Source organism: Polistes canadensis, unplaced genomic scaffold, assembly GCF_001313835.1.
Source record: "Polistes canadensis isolate GaletaPanama2010 unplaced genomic scaffold, ASM131383v1 scaffold_90, whole genome shotgun sequence".
In the NCBI taxonomy this organism is placed as follows: domain Eukaryota; kingdom Metazoa; phylum Arthropoda; class Insecta; order Hymenoptera; family Vespidae; genus Polistes; species Polistes canadensis.
In genome coordinates, this window is record NW_014569637.1 from 251036 (window position 1) to 272450 (window position 21415).

At 36.9% G+C, this 21415-nt stretch overlaps 2 long non-coding RNA genes across 2 annotated transcripts; one reads left to right on the forward strand and one right to left on the reverse strand.

Annotated features, from left to right (window-relative positions):
• Window positions 1–292: 292 nt before the first annotated feature.
• Window positions 293–2922, reverse strand: LOC106787048. Its single transcript, XR_001381736.1, has 3 exons — window positions 1083–2922; window positions 847–998; window positions 293–791 (listed from the first exon to the last, which is right to left on the reverse strand). It is a non-coding gene; the product is annotated as an uncharacterized LOC106787048 (long non-coding RNA).
• Window positions 2923–7940: 5018 nt separating this feature from the next.
• LOC106787039 lies at window positions 7941–16378 on the forward strand. Its single transcript, XR_001381734.1, has 2 exons — window positions 7941–9095; window positions 15142–16378. It is a non-coding gene; the product is annotated as an uncharacterized LOC106787039 (long non-coding RNA).
• Window positions 16379–21415: the final 5037 nt, after the last annotated feature.

Below are 21415 nucleotides of genomic sequence, written 5' to 3' on the forward strand. Positions count from 1 at the left end.
ATTTAATATCCAACATGATATAGAAAGTATAGATAATCACAAACGAAAGAGATTTTATATTTAAGAGAAATATATAATTTCTTGAATCTATAAAGAGAGAGAACACGATCGATTTAGAACGGAGTCTAAATTCCCGTTTAGAAATTGAAAGAACCAACATGGACTCTACTCGAAATTTATGAAAGGCAAGAAAACACGCGTATAGCATATTCGTGATACTTACAATTAGAAATGCGCTTAGGAACACTCAAGAGAAAGAAAGAGAGAGAGAGAGTGAGAACATACATACTTACAATTAAATAGAAAATTTGAGAGAAGAAAGAAGGAAAGAGAGAAAGAGTGAGAGAGAGAAAGATATATATACTACATAAGCTTGAAGTGTTAGCAACCCATAGTGGAAGGGTGGGAGGGGGGAGGAGGAACAAAGAAAGAGTCCTAGCGACCGGCAATGCGGCACCGGTGAGCGCCTGCGCGCCTCGTTATGTGAGTCAAGGACGACACGTGCAGCTTGGAACGACCTACTTATATTCCCGTAGCTTCGCGCACAATCGGTGCCGACACGAACTTTCCCGAGCGCGGAAATAGGACGACGACAACGACGACAACGACGATGACGACGACGACGACAGCGGCGCTGATGACGACGATGACGAGCTGGTGGTGTCCTAATATTTCATTGCGATTCACCTCTCCCACCTCCGCGCTCATCATCACCACCGCCTCTTTCTCTTCCTCCTCTTCATCTTCCTCCTCCTCTTACTTCTACTTCTTCTTCATTAAGTTCTACATAACTAAACCCATAGGAAACGTTGGCGTTTAATCTTCCTACCAGTACAATGTACTTACTATCAATTTCGGTGATTCCTCGATCCATTGCATTACTGTGAACCAGGAAGAAGCCAAGGAAAAGTATTTCCCGTCATCCATGAATCTCTTTCGAATTGATGTTATTCGTTTTCCTACGTTATCTCATGTTCCGTCTATCAGATCGCGTCTATCTATCGCGTTATGTAAGTTTTCATTAGAAGAGTATAGAAGAAGAAAAAAACAAAGTATGAAGAAAATAGATAAACAATTTTTACCTCTCGCAATCAGTAGATTTCTCGGATAGGAACCGAACAAGATTCGCGTCATCAAAGACATATGTAAAGATAAGAAAGGGGAAGAAGCGGTTGTTAGGAAAGGCATATTATAGGAGGGGAGTTTAAGAATCTAAAGAAAAATCAGGACGAGCGTGGGGTTGGCTGGAATAGAAAAATAGAGCACAGGAATATAGGAATTGATGAGGGTGGAGAAGAAGGAGGTGGGGAAGGAGGAAGGATGGGCTTTGGTGGGGTCAGTAGGGGGTGGAAGGGAGGATTCGAAAGAGATTTCAACGGCAGGAGGGATCGCGCGCAGTGTCCTAGATGCAGAAACGGCAGGATCGATAGAAAAATGGGTCAAACATTCGAGTAGCATTCGGTTGCCGTGAACCAACGGCAGTCTGACGATCGCGCTCGAGACGATCGCTCCGTTCCGTTTGATAAAACTCTCACTCTCTTTCTTTCTCATATTCTCTCTCTTTCTCTCTTTCTCTCTTTCTCTTATTTAGAGATTTACTTGCAAGTTTATACCTAGAAAGAGTGCTCGGACGACGTTGAAAATGAGCCTGGAGACCGTCGTCCGAAATTTGTCAATCGCCATTATTAGTTGCTCTTTTTCTCCCCTTTCGTTTGAGAAAAATAAAAAAAGGGAGGAAAGAGAGGGAAAAAAGGAAAAAAATCAAAACACTCGTGATCGTTGTTGGGGTAACTAACTAGAAGAAAGAAAGAAAGGTTTTTTAGTCTTTGGATTGGCGCGTTCGAAGCAACGTTGTTGGCTTGTCGCGTCGTCGTCGTCGTTGTCGTCGTTTTACGCGCTTCCTTCCCCACCATGAGAGAGCATAAGTAGCGGGTTTCCGCACGCGGTGCGGCCAGTTCTCGTTCAACCTTATCGCCGCAAGTTTCGGCACGACGGGCTTCTTGTTTCTTCTTAGCGCGTTGCTGTTGCCCCACCCTACTGGTGTTAGTTAGTCCCACCTCCCTCTCTCTCTCTCACTCTCTCTGTCACTCTCTTCCTGGGCTCATGCCCCTTCTCCTCTTTCTGTAACCCTCGGTCCGACACACCCCCACCACCACCGCTACCACCTCCGCCACCACCTCCACCTCCACCTCTTATTCGTCACCCCCACCAAGGGCGACACACGATGGTAGGAAGCGCGCGTGCTCGTCGCGCGCGCTTACCTCGACCAATCACGAGCCAAGTAGCAACGGCTCTCGACCAACGAAACTCGACCGCGGGTCCGTGCGAGTGCGCGATGCCGATAATCTCCTCGTAGTTTCTCTCACCGGATACCGCGAGCGCACATTTAACAATGGTGGGGATAAAGCCCAGAGAACGGCACGGGCTTCGCGCTCGAGCGCATCCTCGTTCGTCGTTGCTCGCCCTCGGGGTCGGTCGCGTTCCGCAACACTCTCTATCTCTCTCTCGCTCTTTCTCTGGCCCTTTTCCCTAGTTCCATCTTATCCTTTCATCATTCCTTTACTTCATTTCTATCCTACCTTCCTTCCTATCTACCTACCTACCTTCCTTCCTTCCTTCCTTCCTACCTTCCTTTCTTCCTTCTTTCTTTCCTTCCTTTTTCTTCCAATCCCCTAACTCAGTTTCCTTTTACGTTCAATCCTCTTCTTCATTCGTTTGTACGTTTGCTTGCTTACTTGATCGTTCGTTCGTTCGTTCGCTCGTTCGTTTGTTCATTCGACGTCCGATAACGTCGACGGCCATCATGGTGTGTCCACAATTCAGTTCGTCGACAATATTCCTTACTTTCACCCATTTTTATTTTTTTTTTTAGAAACTCTTTTTTCATTTTATTCTCTCTCTTTCTCTTTTTCATTCGTTCAATTTTTAAATAATTCTTCCAAACGCGTTTATTTTATTGTGCACTCACCAACTCACCAACACCACCAACGACGACGAGGAGGAGAGCGACGACGTGACCGGAAATTCGCAAACAACTTCGCAACTCACCTTTTCTCTCAAACGTTCAAACGCTCAAAAATTATTCGCGAGTAATCTGTTGCTGCTATCCCTTATCGTGTTTTATATTCTTCTTAAAAAAAAAGAGAGAGAGAAAAAAAAGAAAAGGATTTAACTTCCGCATTCTGGGATAGTCCCGTACTGTAACGCGTCCGGGATTTCTCGTCATCGGGAAAGATATCAGAAAGTGGGTCACCGGTTCTTCTTCCGCTTTCGCACGGTTTTCATTATTGCCGATCGAATTGTTTGATTTTATTTAACTGTTCTTTTCTTTTTTTTTTAATAATAATGCTTTTCCCTATCTGATTTTTTTTCTTTTTTTTTTTTTGTTCTTAAATCAATGCGAAAGGAGAGAAGAGATTAAATTACGATTGTACGTGTGCAAAAAGAGTGAGTACGGAGGTTTTATATTCTTCAAGTTAAAAGTTCCAGTCGTGCGAAGAAGATACACAAACGTAATACTATAACAATAATAATAATAATAATACTTATAATATTAATAATAATAATAACAATTTTCACACACAAAAATAACAATAATAATAGTAAAAAAGAGAAAAAGGTACCAATCGAAAAGGGGAAGAAGGGGACAGTTGCGAGTGGGTTTGTACGCGAGGGGTTCCTCCGAGGCCCTTTGTGTGAACGGAAAAATAAACCGATGAGAAAAAGGAAGAAAAAAGAATATCGAGAAAGAGAGCAAGCAAGTGAAAGGAAAAGGAAAGGAAAGGAAAAAGAGAGAGAAGAAAAATACATGGAAAAAGAATCAGAAGTAAGGGGAAAAATATAAAATGCGTTAAAAAAGAAATAAAGAAAGGGAAACCATCGACAATCCCACATTGCCGTCATCGTCATCGTCATCGTGGTAACTCTGTGTCCGTGTCTTCTGGTCTCTTAGTGGGTAAAGATGGCGGTCTTGTCGCTCGTTGGTTCGTTCTCGGCGAGTGGCAAAAGGGGAAAATGTGACGCAACCCATCATCACGTGATCGAACCGTGGCTAGTCTCTCTCGCTGGGCCAGTGTGTGATCTAACGTTTGTTACGATGGTCGTCATCGTCGTCATCGTGGATATCGATCCATGACTCCTCTCTCTTTCTCTCTCTCTCTCTCTCTAACATATATCAAGTCTTTACATCATAATTGAGAACGCAACTTTGAAGATAAAACAATGGTGCGACTTGAGGAGGTGTGCTATATAAATATTTAAAAGAAAAGGAAGAAGAAAATCATAGAAAATAAGAAACTTTTTTTCTGTTCCACCTACATCGATGCCGCGAAAAATAACGGACATCTTAGTCTTCTTCTTCTTCTTCATCGTCCGTGTAAAGGGTACACGCTCCTCGCAGCACACACACATACACGCAGGGGGTGTTCCCAGTGTTGCTGGCTCTCGGTCGCTGGGTCAGTGGGGGTGAGAAACTGGCTTGGCTCTGCGTAACGACAGTCAGTCTTTTTCTCTCTCCTATCGGCCTCGTGAATTAGCTCTCTCTCTCTTTCTTTCTTTCTTTCTTTCTTACTAATTATTTATCTATCTATTTTGTTTTTATTTCTATATCTATCTATCTATCTGTCTATTTGTCTATTTTTTTACCTATCTGTCCATTAATCACTTTAAAAATAATATCACTCTCTCTCTCTCTCTCTCTCTCTCTCTTTCTCTCTCCTTTCTTTCTTTCTCTCTGTTGTTTATCTCTCCCAAGAAACAACTACTTTCTTCGGAGCCAACGTAAGGAAAGAAAGAAAAAGGAAAAAAAAGGCATATTTAAAAATTGGAAACGTGCCCGTTTTTTGTTCGCTATATGATTATTACGGACAATAATAGTTATTGTAGGTGTTTTCGGGCTCAGCAGTGAGAGCCGTGTTCCCCCAGCTGTAACGTGCTTTGTTTAGTGGCTCTGGGATCATGGAAGACACTGCGCGAGTACCGAACGTTCTGCGATATATACTATTTATCTTTTTAATAAGATCATGGACTCTCTTTGAAATAAGTTTCCTGATGATTACCAAATGACCAGAAATAAAAAAAGAGTTCTTGGGATCATCGTCATGCTTCGTCATTGATATTCGATACGTGCCTTTACGATCGGCGTGTTTCGTCGATTAGATTTCACCTAAACATGCTTTTTTTTTTGTTTTTTAATGACTCTCCTCCTACCGAAACCATCATTTGAAAACGTGTGATATGAAAAATTGTATTATATGTAAATGTATTTTTTTATTGCTTATTCGTGAGCTATCGTTGTTACATACTCTACTACCCAACAACGTGATAAATCAAAGTCCAACGATTGGAAATGTTCGGTGTCCGTTAGCAATGGCTTCTACACCTGCCGTACTAAAGATTCCTGTGTGGCTAAAGCAACGGCACAGCAACAGCTCTCTACTACACCAACCCGAACAAGAACGGACCGCTTTTGCTGGTATTATAATCGACTACGTTGCAAGAGATCCCCAACCAACTAAGCCGCCGTTCACTTCGACCATTTTATACTTTCTAAAGCCGCTTACTTTCGTAACTTGGCAAATACCATGGTGTGTGGTGGCCTCATTGTATGTATTTACCATTACCGAGTTTTCTACGCCTCAAAATTTATATGTATGTACGTCCAATATTAATTTTTCTTTAGCACCCCTACCCCCCTTTTTATACTCTCACTCGTATTCAATGAATGTATTTCTATGTATTTTTGAAAAAAAAAAATTCGAGTTTTTTCTATCTATATTTTTTCCTTCTTATTTTAATTCGTAGACAAAATTCTGTCGTCGTCCCTCCCCCCCCCATCGTGTTGTTGGTTTAACGTTTGCATCGTCGTTAATGAATATTTTTTCCTAGAACGCGATGGGATATCACGTACTCGCTTATTTCGCATCCATCTTGCGTCAATAATTACTTCGTTAGTTAAAATGGTTAATAAACAGCGAGAAAGAAATACGCACGTTCCGAGAATTCATTTCTTTTCGAGGTAATTACAATTGAAACGACGATTATTATTTCAATTGCGAGAGAAAAAAACGAGGAAAGAAGCTGCTCAAACATGTACGCGTAATTTTATCGAATTTCGAGATAATTACGACGGTAGTTTAATATATCTCTTGTTGAATAGATTGCAAACAAGTTTACTTCGTCTCTGATAACGATTCGAAGAAAAATTAACTTTTATATAAGAGTTAGGAAAAAAATAGAAGAAATTGATAACGATCAACTTGTAAGCAAATATCCAAGTAATATCATATTGTTAATCGAGATATATAAAGTGTCGGAGAAAGATGAGAGGCTTAACAGGGAATAATATGGAGGTAAGTTTGGAAAGTTACTACGCGATTCGTGGTAAAGAAAAATAATCTAACTGGGCGGGGAAAAAGATAGGAGTTGCGTATGTATGTATGATATGTATGTGTATTCCTACGTGAGAAATAGAGATAGAGTCAGAGAGAGAGAGAGAGAGAGAATGTACACGAGTAGAAAAGGGAAGTGGGACTAGCTTGCCTTGTACTACTTTCTTGCACAGTTACAGGAACAGTGATAGCCATCGACTCTTATGTTAGAGCAAGAACTTGCTTACTTACAAAAAAATAAGTCACATAATAAGATATAAATCTACGATGCTTATACATATTTATATATATATGTATATGTATATTTTTTATAATATCAAAACACATCACTGACAATATTATATTCCGAAAGAAAAAAAAAAGTAATGTATACGATGCGAGATGTATAATGTTAAAAAAAGTGACATGTAAAAATAGGAATCGTCGTTAAAAATTGATGTGTACAGAATAAAAAAAAAAGAAGAAAAAAGAATCATATTAAAAGGCGATAGAATTGATCGATTATATGATTAATACGTATAATAAATTCGAATCATATTAATTCCGATTCCCATAGTTAATTTCTTAACTGGTTTAATTGTATTCAGTTTAATAATTCTCGTTCGACTTTGAATGATTTCATCATAGAAGAAGCGTCTTATTGCATAAAAGCGCAAAAAATGATATATATATATATATATATATATCATAAATTTGTTTTAAGATATACGATATAAATAATAAGTATATTATAAAATGTGTGATATATTGGCGAATGAATAGTTTGGTGAAAATGGCGAATCAACGAGCACGCGCGCGCGCGCGCACGCGGGTGGCCTAGCGCCATTTTATAGAAGGCTTCGCTTTGCGGCCATCTTTCGCGTAACAACTCCAAATGTTTCCGCCTTCGTTCGTTTCAGATTGCGTCTTCTCTCTCTCTTTCTCTCTCTCTCTCTCTCTCTCTACGCTTTCTCTATCGCGTATATGTGGTAGTAGATTTCGTCCTATCCGGCATGTCTAATTTTACACGCTGACCTCGAAACCGTACTTCGTTCTGCCCACGTTCCTCCACTCGTACTTGAGATTAAAAAAAGAAACGAACAAAAAAAAAATGAAATGAATGAAGAACCTTCAAAAAGATGAGCGAGCGAACGAGCTAGAGATAGATAGAAAGAAAGAGAGGAGGAGGATGAAGAGGAGGAGGAGGAGGAGAGTGAAGAAGCAAAAAAATAATACAAGTATAACGAATGTGTTTGATTAAATTGTGTATACATATATATATATAAGGAAAAAAAAGGATTGTTGAAAAATAAATCAATTTTTCTATTCGTTTTTTTAAATGTCATCTTTGAAATTTTGTTCTTTTCCTTGTCATCAAGAGATTCATAAAACCGACGACCACCTTACAACTACCATTCACATTATACCAACGTTATAAACGTTTATTAATCTTTGACTCCTCGTCCGGTTTTGCACGTTGCAAGGTCATCACATACTTCCGCCTTATTCGATATAATATTTCAGTAGAAACGCGAACGTATCTACATACTTTAATCATCGTTCTCTCTCTCTCTCTCTCTCTCTTTATGCAATAAAAAAAGAAATCTAAAACTTTTACCACATTAAGATATAATTTATATTATTTAATACTCACGAACTTATAGAGATTTGATTTTTGTTCACGATGGTTAATAACCAAATAAATGTCGTTCCCTTTTTGTCAAAGTCTATAAAAATATTTAAAATTAAACGAGTACTATCATCATCTCCCTTTAGATATTCTCCGTTCTTTCTCTCACATTTATCAAACGAAAAGAAGATAAGTTAGTTGGTTCAAGGTTAAAGGTTTCACCTGCGTAATGGTGAAAGAATAAAATAGGAAGAGAGAGAAAAAGAAAGAGTGGAGAGGAGTGGAGTGGAGAGGATAGAATAGTATGGTCAATTTTTCTTTGGGGTGAGATTCTAGGCGTCGACGCCAATGCCGTGGATGACATCATTGCGAAACGGTCGTTTCGTTGGGCCGAGTTGGTGGAGGATGACGATGAAGTGGAGGAAAAGAAGAAGAACGAGTAAGAGGAGGAGGTGGAGGTGGAGGAGGAGTGGTAAAGTCTGCGGATGATTCGTGAGAGGTGAAGGGTGCAGGGGGAGGCCCTGCGAGAACTATGCGAAAAGAGGAAGAGGATGGATCGAGGGGAATGAGATGCGCACACGATCGCTAGAAAGAGAAAGATGTATAGATTTAGAAGAAGAAGGGGTGATGGGATGTTGGCAGGGTGGGATGGGGGTAAGGGGAAGGATACGTTTATGTGTTCATGTGTGTGGTGGTGGTATGCATATATACATGCATATGATTGTATATGGGCGTGCGTATGCGTGGTTAATATATGTGTGTGTTTGTTGGCGCGATTGCGCGTCGTACCCCATCGAAGCAAACTTCACGCGTGTGTATAAGGAAAGATAGTAGTGTAAGCGAAAAAGAAGACGAGATTACGGATAGAAGAGGAGAGTGGCGAGGATGGGAAAAGGGTAGAGAGCATGATATAAGCATGCCGCGGTCAATCCGCGTAGTGGGGCGAAGCGGGTAACCAGGCCTTGAAGAAGGAAAAGAGAAGAACAAAAGCGCACGCTCTGCGACTATGCGCTACGTAGCGCGCGCTTTTGTAAGAGAAAGAGAGAGTAGGAAGGGGAACCATCTTTCCGCGAGAAACTCTTTCCGACTATAATAACGTAAGAGAGTAATATTTGTTCTATTTTTCTTCGTTTTTTTTTTCTTTTTTCTTGTGTTCTCTCTTCTCTTTTTTTTCCTTTTTTTTTTCTTTTTTTTTTATTCTATCCAACACCGATATACGATTTTTCGTCGTTATTTCGATTTTTCATTTTGTTCTCCTTCATCTTCTTTTTTTTCTTCTTATTATTATTATTATAATTTGTGCGTTTCTTTTTTGTTTGTACTTTTGTTTGATTTCACGAGAATTTTCATTGGCAGGCTAGAAGAAGAACGATGACTGAACGGAATATTCCGTTCGGAGGGTGGAACGTTTCTCTCGCTTTGTATAGTTGAGAATGATATATCATAGTGTTAGTGAGAATGTAGAAGAAGTAAAAGAGGAATAAGAAACATCGCGATGTAAAGGCCAACCAAGGCGTTCGTGCCGTCGTCGTCGTCATCGTCATCGTTGTGTCGTGGTTTATCGGTTAACGTATATGTGTATTGGTATTTATGTACGCGTAAAATACATCAGCAACACGAGAAACACGTTCGTACTACGCGTAGAACAGACCCGCGTTGCGTAACCGCGACGATATCAATTATTAAGCACAGCCTTCGGCTTCGAACTAGCTGAGAAACTCCACATCAGCAACAGCAGCAGCAGCAACGGCACAAGTTTTTTTTTTTATTTTGCTGCTGCCTGCCACGTTTTATAACGTTTAAATTCGACTACTTCATTTTCTTTTTTTTTTGTTTAATTTTTTCTCAAACCCTATAAACTCCCCATTTGTCTTAAATGCGAAATCGGTTCGTTCGTTCGTATTCCTGCGATATTCTACCCTTCGGATGTTCTTTCTTTCATCTTTGTTTTTTCTTCTTAATTTTTCTTCCTCTTTTTCCTTTTCTTTTCTTTTCTTTTCTTTTCTTTTCTTTTCTTTTCTTTTTTTTTTCTTCTTCTATTTTAACTACTTTTTATCAGTAGATTCACGCTTTTCCGCACCGCATCGCATCGCCAAGCTATCGCGCTGCATTAAACCCTCAAAGCTGAACGACAACGTTGGCTACGTCGTCGACACCGTAAACTATTTTGCTTTTTATTCTTTATATTTATTTCCTTTATTTTCTTTCTTTCTTTATATTTCTTTAGATTTCTTTAGATTTCTTTTACGAACGAATTTTTAAAAGTCGTACATTTGACGAGATAATAACTATGTAAGTAATCAGCAAAAAAAGAAAAAAAAGGAAAAAAAAAAAGAAAAAAGAGGAGGAAATTTACATACAACGATTAATTATAAGAATAAAGATAGATACGATAAAAAAAAAAATATTCTCAGAGATATCAGATTCAAGAGAATCCAAGTCACGTGGATCCCGAGAATGGCATTGAAAAATCAGCATACTTACATACTTACGATCGATGATTAACAAATTATTGAAAAAGGCGCAATGTTTTAATATTTCCAACTTTCCTTAATCGTTTCCCCTTAAATTTAAAATAGTAACGTATATTTGTGATCTTAAAAAAATAAGAAAAACGCGTGTATTATACATTAGATACAATTACGTAGAGTCAGTAGTTCAAGGGAGGAAAGTATAAAAGAAAAGAAAAAAAACTAAAAAGTAGAAAAAAAAAAAGAAGAAGAAGAAAAAGGTAAAAAGATGTAAGTGTAAGCAGAATAAAGATGGGAGGATGGGGTTTAAGATGCGGATTGATAATCCGTTTCTTTGCCGAAAAAGCCACCCTAACTTTCACCCTCGCACCATTCCGAGACGTGGCACTTCTAACAAAGATGGCTGCCGTGGCAGGAGGTCAGCGGGTGTGCGCTTAGACCACGCCCTACGACGCGTCGCAGGCAAACCAAACGAAGCTTTCTAAAGGCGATTAGTTCGCGGTGGATCCGAGTGGAGGCCGTGCGAAGCAAACCCGACGATGTTGACGACGCGTCAAGGGCGCTTCAAGGACGAAGAACGCTCCTCTTTTAGGAAGGACGCGCGCGGGCGCACCCGCGCCAACACACACACACACACACACATATGAATTCCCGCAGTCTCTTTATCTTTCTCTTTCTTCTATCGCATATATGTATATATATATATATATCTCCCTTCTTCCCGGAAATCTTCTTCCCTTCCTACAATCCGCCATTCTTCTAGGGTCCCTAGAGGAGACAACGCCGCACCCTACAACCTTCTTCTCTCGTTTTCTTCCATTCCTTCCAAAAATATCGACCTGACTTCTTCCCGTTCTCTTAAACGCACTTTTTTTTTTTTGTTACTTCTTCAATTTTTGATTGGGTCGATGTTAGAAAAAAAAGAAAAAAACCGTTTTGCTTTTTCGATGATATCATATTAACGTCGAAGAAAACTTTGAGATAATTATCTTTGTTGGTAGTTATATTTATAAATAGTATAGACACACGTAAATTTATTGAATTTTTAAAATTTAATCGTACGATCATAAAATTTTGGCACAAAACATTTCTCTTTTAATTTCTTATATTATTTGATAATAGAGTCAACATTCGTCTGAGAGAAAATATTTGAAATATTATATCTAAATGGGTAATATATTGTTGCAATTATAAGTTGTGGATTTAATTATTTATAGAAATGTATATATATATTCACGTTCGAGACAACGTTTTAATTTATTGACGAATTTTGTTCTAGTAAATTGGGGAAAAATTATTTGTACAGTAAGCATTCGTCCAAACCCTATTTAAGTAGATATATTATAACGTTCACAATTTCTTGAGCGCCCTTTTGATAAAGCTAAATGTACATGACATATATGACGCAGAAACGAGCGTGTTTTCAACTAATCTATTAACTCGGTGACGCCTCTGATCGTTATTTCACACGCACATTTCTCTTCGTACCCTTACAAACACACCTCACCTCGCCCCGATGAAATCATCCTCCTCTTACTCTTTGGTTTTACGAACGATTAATTCTCTTGGCATGATTCTTCGAACTCGAGGAAACTCTCGCGAATATAACAGTCATAAATAATTACAAAATGAAAAATATATATTTTCAATTGGTAGGAAAAAATTGTCGTATAGGACATCGATCAATTTTTCTTCGATGGGGGAAAAGAAAAAACAGAAAAAGAAACGAAAGATATTTCTAACAACAATTAATAAGTAGAAATAATTTCTTTACGAAATATATATCAATTAACGCATATCCTATACTCAAATCAATATACACATGTTTACCAAAAAATTATTTAAAGTTTCCTACACGCACGCGTTTAAACAAATAAATATTAATTCATCGTCATAATTATATACTTTACCCTTTGAATTAACAAAAGTCGATATAAATTCTCTAATGAAACAATACTTTTAAAACCTTAAAACAAATCTTAGAAATGAGATCTACAAAATGAAATATATCAATCATTCTCAATAATCAATTCAATTCGACCTATTAATTAATTGATTCAAATATTTCCCCCAAATATCATAGTTCAAATGAAATAAACCAGATATCCTTAATTATAAAAATAAAGTATACAATTTTACAAATGAGATCTACAAAAAATGAAATATATCAATCATTCTCAATAATGTATTAATTCATTCAAATATCATAGTTCAAATGTGATATAAACCAGATATCCTTAATAATAAAATAAATAAATTCCTAAAATATAAGACGAATGATGGAAAAATATGATTGTTCGATTATAATATCTATGACATATTCGTACTATTGGCGGGTTATTTGTGAAAAGTATAACTATACTAAGAGAAGCTAGAGAGCTGGTCGAGAGAGACGAATGTTGCCACGAGCCGTGAGAAGCATGGCGCTTTGAGAAGGGGTCGGGGTGATGCTGCGTAGAAGGAAGAGGCAGGAGTTAGGGTATAAGAGGAGGAGGAGAAGGAGGAAGAAGATGATGAGGAGAGAGAGGGTAGAAGAAGAAGAAGAAGTAGTAGTAAAAGAAGATGGAGGATGAGGAGGAGGAGGAGGAGCGGAGGATGGTATTTCCGCTGTTGCATTGCCTATCCATTTGGCAGGTTTGGCTAAGGGCATGCGCACAACATGTGCCCACCTACCTACTTACCTATCTGTCCGTTCGTTTCTCGACCGCTTACCTGCTCGCTTGCCTGCCTGCTTGCTTGCTTGCTTGCTCGCTTGCTTACTTGCTTGCTTGCTTGCTTACTTGCTTGCTTGCTTGGCCGCTTGCTTGACTGCTCGCCTGCCTACCGGTTTGCCTTGATCCCTTGAATAGCCACACACATACGCGTACTTACGTACACATACTTACTTACACAGTAGGTGGGTTGGTAGGTAGGTAGGTAGGTACGTCTTTCTTACGTAAGCGCCCGTGAGAGAGCGAGTTATTACCACAGGGACGTCAATATGAAGAAAGAAAGAGAGAGACCGGATCCGGTACAAGGGACGTTCAAATTTGACCCGTAGATCGACTCGTTTTTAACCCTTCGTCATCATGATCTCTTGTCTTTTTTTCCCTTCCTATTTTTCCATTCTTTTCTTTTCTTTCCTTTCCTTTTCTTTTCGGTTCTTTTCTGTTCTATTCTATTACTATTCTATTCTATTCTATTCTGTTATTTTCCTTTTTTTTTTTTTTCCCATTCTTTCTTATTCTTCTTAGAAAGGATCTCCAATTATAATTTTTCAAATTGTTTCTTTCTATTACGTCATAGCTATGCTCTATAGTTATGCAAATTTATACTAACGAGTAAATATCTGTGTGATCATTATATTGAATCGATTAAATATAAGAGATTGAAATAATACGATTGTCGAGTATGATGGATAAAATTATTCATGTTTTGTTGATGATATTTAATCATCGTATCTTCTCACTTCTTCTTTAGCTTCTTTTTTTCTTTATTTATTTATCTTTCTCTCTCTTTCTTTCTTTCTTTCTGTCTCTCTGTTGGCCAAACTTATTACGGAAGCGCAGCTGGCGTCGAGCGGTGCATTGTAAATTTATCACCGAAACATGCCTCTGGGGAATTTCGTTTGTAACAGGACACAAATCGTAACGAATTTAATACACCGACGAAATTGAGATTCTTTCGGGAAGGGAGGAAAGAGAGAGGGGGGGGGCTGAGGTTGAGTTCAGTTGAGTTGAGTTGAATGTTGTGTGAGGTTGGGTTGGGTTGGGTTGGTTTAAGGATGTGTATGAAAATAATTCTATGACAGTACATATTTAGATTCTCATTTACGATTGATTTTGTTAAAAATATTTTTTAGAGAGGTATAAGGGTTTACTAATTTTTCATTGGCTAAATTTGAATCCTCTGACTGAATTCATAAAGCGAACGGCGTCTGGAACGTATCATCCGTACTATACCAGAAACTTTACGACGTAATATCTTAACATACTTCCAAGTGATACCATTTTACGATGTTACTGAAACAATAATCGAAAATTCGTTTTTGAAAACAAAAAAGCAACGTTGTTTGAAGCAACGTAAGTTATACTTTCGAGGATAGCGTAAGCATTACAAAAAAAAAAAAAAAAAAAAGAAAAAGAAAAAAAAAACCCCCAGCAAATTTTCTATCGCACGCAATAGTAATCAAGAAAAATTGGAACGTTCAAATTGCGAGATATTCTTTTTTGCTTGCTTGCTTTTCTTTTATATTATCGTGCTAATTATGTTAATTAAATCGCGTTTCTTTCACAAAAAAAAAGAAAAAACGAAGAGATCGAAAGAAAAGGGGGACTCGATAAATAAATAAATAAATAAATAAACCAAAAAGAAAGAAACAATATTAAAATAAATATATCTCGAACGTTGGGGTGACACGTTTTTATTCGAAAATAATCGATCGATTATTCTTCACTTGGGAACAGAAAATAAAAACAATTTAATGATTAAACGTTGAAGCTTTGCGATACTTTTTAAGGATACATTGCGAATTTTTTCTATTTCAATAAAATTCTCCCTCTATCTTTTTTTCTTTTTTATGCACATATATATATATATAAGTAAGTAAATGAGTAAATAAGTAAGTAAGTAAGTATATGTATAAACGAAGACCCAAACCGAAAGCAAAACTTACGAAGCTGGGCTTTCGTAGGTGCAGTGGCCCAGTTTGCAGAGAGCTACCACTACGAAGGCAGTTACTGTTGGTAGAGTGGGCGGGGAGGATACGTATCTGTGTCACAGCACACGCGCTCTGTAATCGGAACTTTTCATCGCCGGTATTCTCTCTTTCTCTCTCTTTATTTCATTCTGTGTTCTTGGCCCGTTTGCACTTTGCACGAACGTATCGTTCACAAATGGAAGATTCAAAATCTTTTACCGTTTAGATCATCACCGATGATACGCGCGTATGTCATTGTAATAAGAACAAATGAAAAACGATAGTGCAAAAAAAAAAGAGATCTGTTTGTTACTATTTTAAATTTGATTTATTTCAATATTATTTTAATTAAGATGATTGATTTAATTCGACATTGATATTATACACACCAATGAATTCTGATCAACCAACGGATATATTATGAAACAATGATAGAATTGTGAAAAACTACAGGAAACGTGGTGTGCGTTGTCGAATCCGAGAGTCCGAGATAGTACGAAGCGTAACTTCTTACGTTTATGCAAATTCGTTAAATAAGCATACCATCTTATATGGAGTCAGAGTATAAAACTCGTTTTCAAGCTTACTATTCCCAAACGAAATAAAGCTAAGCGTCGTTGAACATTTAACATATTGATATGTAGTAGGCAGTAGGTTGAGAAGTATTATTATCGGCGCTTGACATCTCGATTCATTCGAAAAATACAGCTGTCTCTCTGATATAATATAATATAAAGTGAACGTTTAGATAGTATACATATACATATATATGTATATGACTTACAATATATATGAATACTTTCACCTCGATACGAGCTGGTTCTTATTGATCGTCACAAAGTGGTAGAACCTGCATTCGTTATGTCGAAATCGAACTTCTTGTCCCGTGAGAGAGATCCGTTAGACGAGAGAAAGAGAAAGAGAAAAAGAGAGAGAGAGAGAGAAGGAGAGTTTAACATAGAGAGAAAACCAATAGAGAATGCAAGCCAAGAGCCATACGGTTTCTATCACACCCTTTTACTACTCTCTATGCATCCCCCTATCTTGAGATTTATTGGACATTTTACAGAACACCGATGCATGAACACCTAATCGACTAGACTTTCTATCCTATTTATCGTCACAATGACGTAAATATATTTTCAACGATATCGTAACACATAACATTACATATTGGTTATCATGATAATATCAACATTCATTCCCGTTTAGAAGAATTTCAAAGCTTAAATTAAAATTGACTATTAGTTGTGAATACGAATATTCTTTTAAAACTCGTTGATATGTAATGATTTATTATATATGAAAATATTTATTGAAAATAATTAATAATTATCGATTATGTTATAATATATATCAAAGTTGGTGGTGGTCTGTAAAATTCCTTAAAATTGTTTTTTAGTATCAGAATCAATTTAATACCCATTTAAGTAATAATAATACAAAGTACATTTGTTTTAAAACGATATATCTATTAACATACTTCGAATATTAAACACTTACTATCACTTTTTTTTACAGTAATACTAATATGTACGATTTTAAGTAACATTATATCTACCGGTGATTATAATAGAGTGGACTATGTAAATCAAAAAATAGAAAATAATTGATTATATATATATGTGATTTATTTGATATTAAAATTATTTATATACTAGAAAATAAATCATAAATTGAATCTCTTCAATTTCTGGACTTATACCCCACTGTCGTATCTAATTACCTACACATATTTACATGTTTTGTATAACGTCCTGGAAGAATTTCAAAAACAATCAACATCATAATAGACTTCCAATCTTTATTTTCGTATTCATTCGGCTTTTGTTAAGTTAAGTAACTCGATATTTGCGACATACTTAGAACATTCAACCGATGTTAGAAACAAGGAACTGAGGGGAAGTATATGTATCATCGAAAAGACCAATGATGAAAACGATATTCGCATGAATTAACGAGACGTCTAGCTTTGTCGGCGAACAATACGATCGTGTCAACGCAACGTTATGTTTCGAACAAAAGCCGAGCTTGCAAAGTCCTCTCTATATAAGTGTATGTAATATGTATACGTATATGCGTATGAGTAATATACAAGTGTATGCGTTTCTATGTGTGCCATTTTACTTCTGGCATACGCAGCGCAGGCGCTAGAAACACGTGAATACTTTCATAGTAACGCGTCTGCTGCATCATAATCGGGATGTTTCGTAGCACATACACACATACCTACATACACGCGTATTCATATACGTATATACGCATACATAGCGGCTGTCCTACATTTAGTGGCTATAACCACCAAGTCATGGTATTATGAACTAGGCCGGATGACTCCCTCGCGATTCTATGCACGCGAAATTGCAATTCCACGTCCGAGCATTGTCTGCTCGATCTCAACATCAGACCGGTCATTTTAATAGGAAATTTCGCACGTTGCATTTTATCTAACATTTACGTGAATTATTTCGTCTTTTTTTCTTTGTATTTTTTTTTTTTTTTTTTTTTATCTCATTGCGTTATGAACAACAACAAAAAAGTAAAGGAAAATAAATGTACCAAGAAAAATTCTAACGTCGGGAAAGATCGTCGGCCATTTTGGTTTTAGCTAATTCCATTTGTTCGTAAATTATCTTAAAATGGTGTTCATGGAAGGACGTTTTAATCGTATGTTACTTTTTTTTTCTTCTTTTTTCTTTTTTTCTTTTTTAAATGTCGACTATTGCATTCATCCTATTCGTCATTCGAGACAAATTAAAAAAGAGAAAAGACAAATTACAATTGGGAACATAGCCAGCCATTTTGGTTTCCACGAGTATAAGTATCCATATCCTGTCTTAAAACGGTACACTCGTGTAAGGACATTTAATCGTATATGTTACCGTTACATCACGAGTGTAACGTTACGTTATGAAAGAGTGAGTGTGAGAGAGAGAGAGAGAGAGAGAGAGAAAGAGAGAGAGAGAGAGAGAAAAAAAAAGATGGACGCCAAAGGAAGTCAATGTCAAGGGACACATTATGCATTTCGTTTTAATAAAACAAAATTGAACAGATTTTTCGACGATTTCGATTAGAATTGAATAAATGTAATTAAAGAAGGTTCGATTTAAATATCTAAATTATAGGAAAATAAATCTGGTAAAAGAGAAAAAGGTCTGAAACGGAAATAAAATTATGGCCTATTGACTGAACATTTGAGTTCTAGTTTTATCTAAGATGGCGCCACACGTAAAACCGTTGCCCATGTAACCCGGAGAGTCTTTACGTTCATTATATATACATATATTCTTATGTACGTACATATATATATATAATATTATATACGTATATCTACATATACGTTCTCATACATATCGGTCTACAAAAAAAAGGACGTCGTTTCGCAGCAACGCATACATTTACGTGTGTGGGCGCGATCACGCGGTAACGCGTGCGGCTTTAGTGCGAGCATAGTTGCGCATGCACGAATAAGCAACACTTTAATCCCGGTTAAAACGATTTTTCAACGTTCCATGTTTTATTTTTTCAACGTTCGAATAAACAAGAAAAAAAATATCACAAGTTCATTATTCCTTTTTTTTTTTTTTTTTTAATCAACGATATTAATAACCATCGGATAAAGGTTGAAATGTCTTCGAACAAATTTACAACAAAATAGAATCTCTCTCTCTCTCTCTCTAATCAACAGTATAACTTTGAAGTTTTGCATATTCGTACATAGACGCGTACGAACGTATCTTTACGTTTCATGTATTTCTTCATTTCCTTGCTAAAAGCTTAACCTATTGCACTATGAGCTCATCATTACTGAAATAACAAAACAAATTTTCTATATAAATGTTGAATCACAACTCTGACACTATACTTCATTTGCTTAATGACATACGCAGTAGTAATAGCGAATAGGATAAAGAAAAATTTCCTGGAAAAATTCTTAAACTCGCGCAAATGAATAATTTGCCATTATTAGAATCAAGGTTTTATATCTTAGACCAAATTGAGAAAATAAATTCTATTATTAATGCTTAATTTAATTAATTCAATACGATTATTTTTTTAGAAGCATAAGAAGAGTAGGGCTCTCGACGAAAGAAACAAAAGATCGCGCAAATGGCTTAAAAAAAGATAAAAAATCTCATTGCAAATAGGTAAGAATAGAATGTCGAAATTAATAGTTTGTATAGTAATTAAAATACATACTACTCTGTCTGTCGTAATTCCGATGCGTGCGTATTCGTTCTTAACTTGCGTACTCCAGCGTTCATCCCTACCCCTTTTGCTTGCGCACCGAAAGCTAGCGTTTCTGTACGGTTTGTTGCGTAACGGTGCAGAGTCATGCGATAGGATAGGATGTGTCGTGGGGGCAGAGGGGAGGAAGAGGCAAGAGAGGAGGAAGATCGGGGCATATAGACGATACCCATGTCGGAAGGGGACCCAAGAGAACCGAGACACGCACCAGAAAGAGAAAAAGAGAAAGAGAGATAGAGGGGTATGTATATATATATATATATATATATATATATATATATTGAGAGGGGGCGGTGTCAGCCTTGAAACGCGTACGCGAGCTGCGTGCGTCGTCACGAACAGCAAGCTTGCGAATTCGCATAGGTTTCTTGTTCCAACCGATTTTTTCCACGCCTTTTTTACAAAATCTTCTACATTTAATAATATTTTTACGGATATTTCTTTTGTAACATTAAAAATAAAAAAACTACACTTTTAATATTAATTTAATAAATAAATTATTAATTAATATAAACGTGTCTCTCTAAGAGAATGACCAAATTTAAAAATAGATAGAATAATATTACACACACACACGCACACAGATAATAGAATTGTTGAATTATATGTGTGTTCAATATTATACACATGATAGATACATCCTACTCTTTGTTGAGAGTTAATTAAAAAGAACAAAAAGAAACAAAAAAAAAAGTAAAGAATATCTTATTCGACTTTATCTTGCTAGCATTCTTCTAATCGTCGTTATGCCACCACACCATTACAGACAGACCTATCGGAAAGCTTTTCTTCCTCCATTCTGCCCTTGGATGTTCAACACGTAACTCGTCGACCTTGTAGGCTCTGAGAAACAAAAGAATCCCATTAACTTATTACATATATTATGTTTTGTATTTATCTACGAGTTGCTGCATACATACTTACGTTAATGAACTAGAGGCAATTTTATTTCTTATCTTTCATTTTCTTTCTATGCATTTGTACTTTATACTGAAAAAATAACTTCGCTTTATAGCAAACATTTTTTTTTATTTTATTAGATTACTATAAAGTATAGTATAAAAATTTATCTGAAATTGATCGAGCGTGAAAATGAAAATGTAAGATGTATAAAAGTGGTTGAAAAACAACAAAATTAGGCCAATAAAAGAGAAGAAAATAAAATAGAGATGAAGGGTGGAGTTAAGAAAGTAATAGAGAGAGAGAGAGAGAGAGAGAAGAAAGAAAAAGAAAGGGATCTAAGTAAGTAAGTAAGTAAGTAAGTAAAGTATGTAAGTAAGTAAGTAAGTAAGAAAGAAAGGACGAAAAAGGAAAGCTCTCGCGGAAGAAAAGGTATAGCCCAGTTCGACTCGTAGAACTCGAGTCGATCGATATCGTCACCATGGTAACAGGGACAGCGCCGTAGTGCTCTACTACTGATTATTTATGTCAAGGATTCCCCTCTTGCACCGAAGCTCAAAACGAGGCTCAACACAAGCGCAGACCGAACCACCCCTAAAGAAGAGGAGTGAGTGAGAGAAGGGGTCGATCCGGCTTGGCCAACGTGTAGCCTTTACCATTCTCGTAATAAGGATGGTGGTAGGTAAAAAGAGGTGGGGGCTTGTAATTGTAGGTGTAGATATAAGTATAAGTGTTGAGGTAAGTGGTAAGGGGTAAGGGGCTAAAAGAAAAGAAGGTAGAGAAGGGAATGAGTTTAAGATATAGAATGGTGTGTGGATATCGTGAGATTTAGGAGACGAAAGAGGAACAAAATGTTTCACTGCTATATAGCTTGCTTTCGACCTAGTTTCACCCTCGTAAGGCGGTGGTAGCATCAGGAGCAATCGATATTGCGCAGAAGGAGGGCCATCATGCGTTAGACTAAGCAAACCAAATTTTATTATTCGATATATAACGTCGAACAACGAATATCTTCCTTGGAGAATCATCTAAATGAAATTAACGAACATGCGTAATACTTAATACACACACATAAGATCATCGAGACAAGTTTATTAATAACAAGTATTTTAAATGAGAA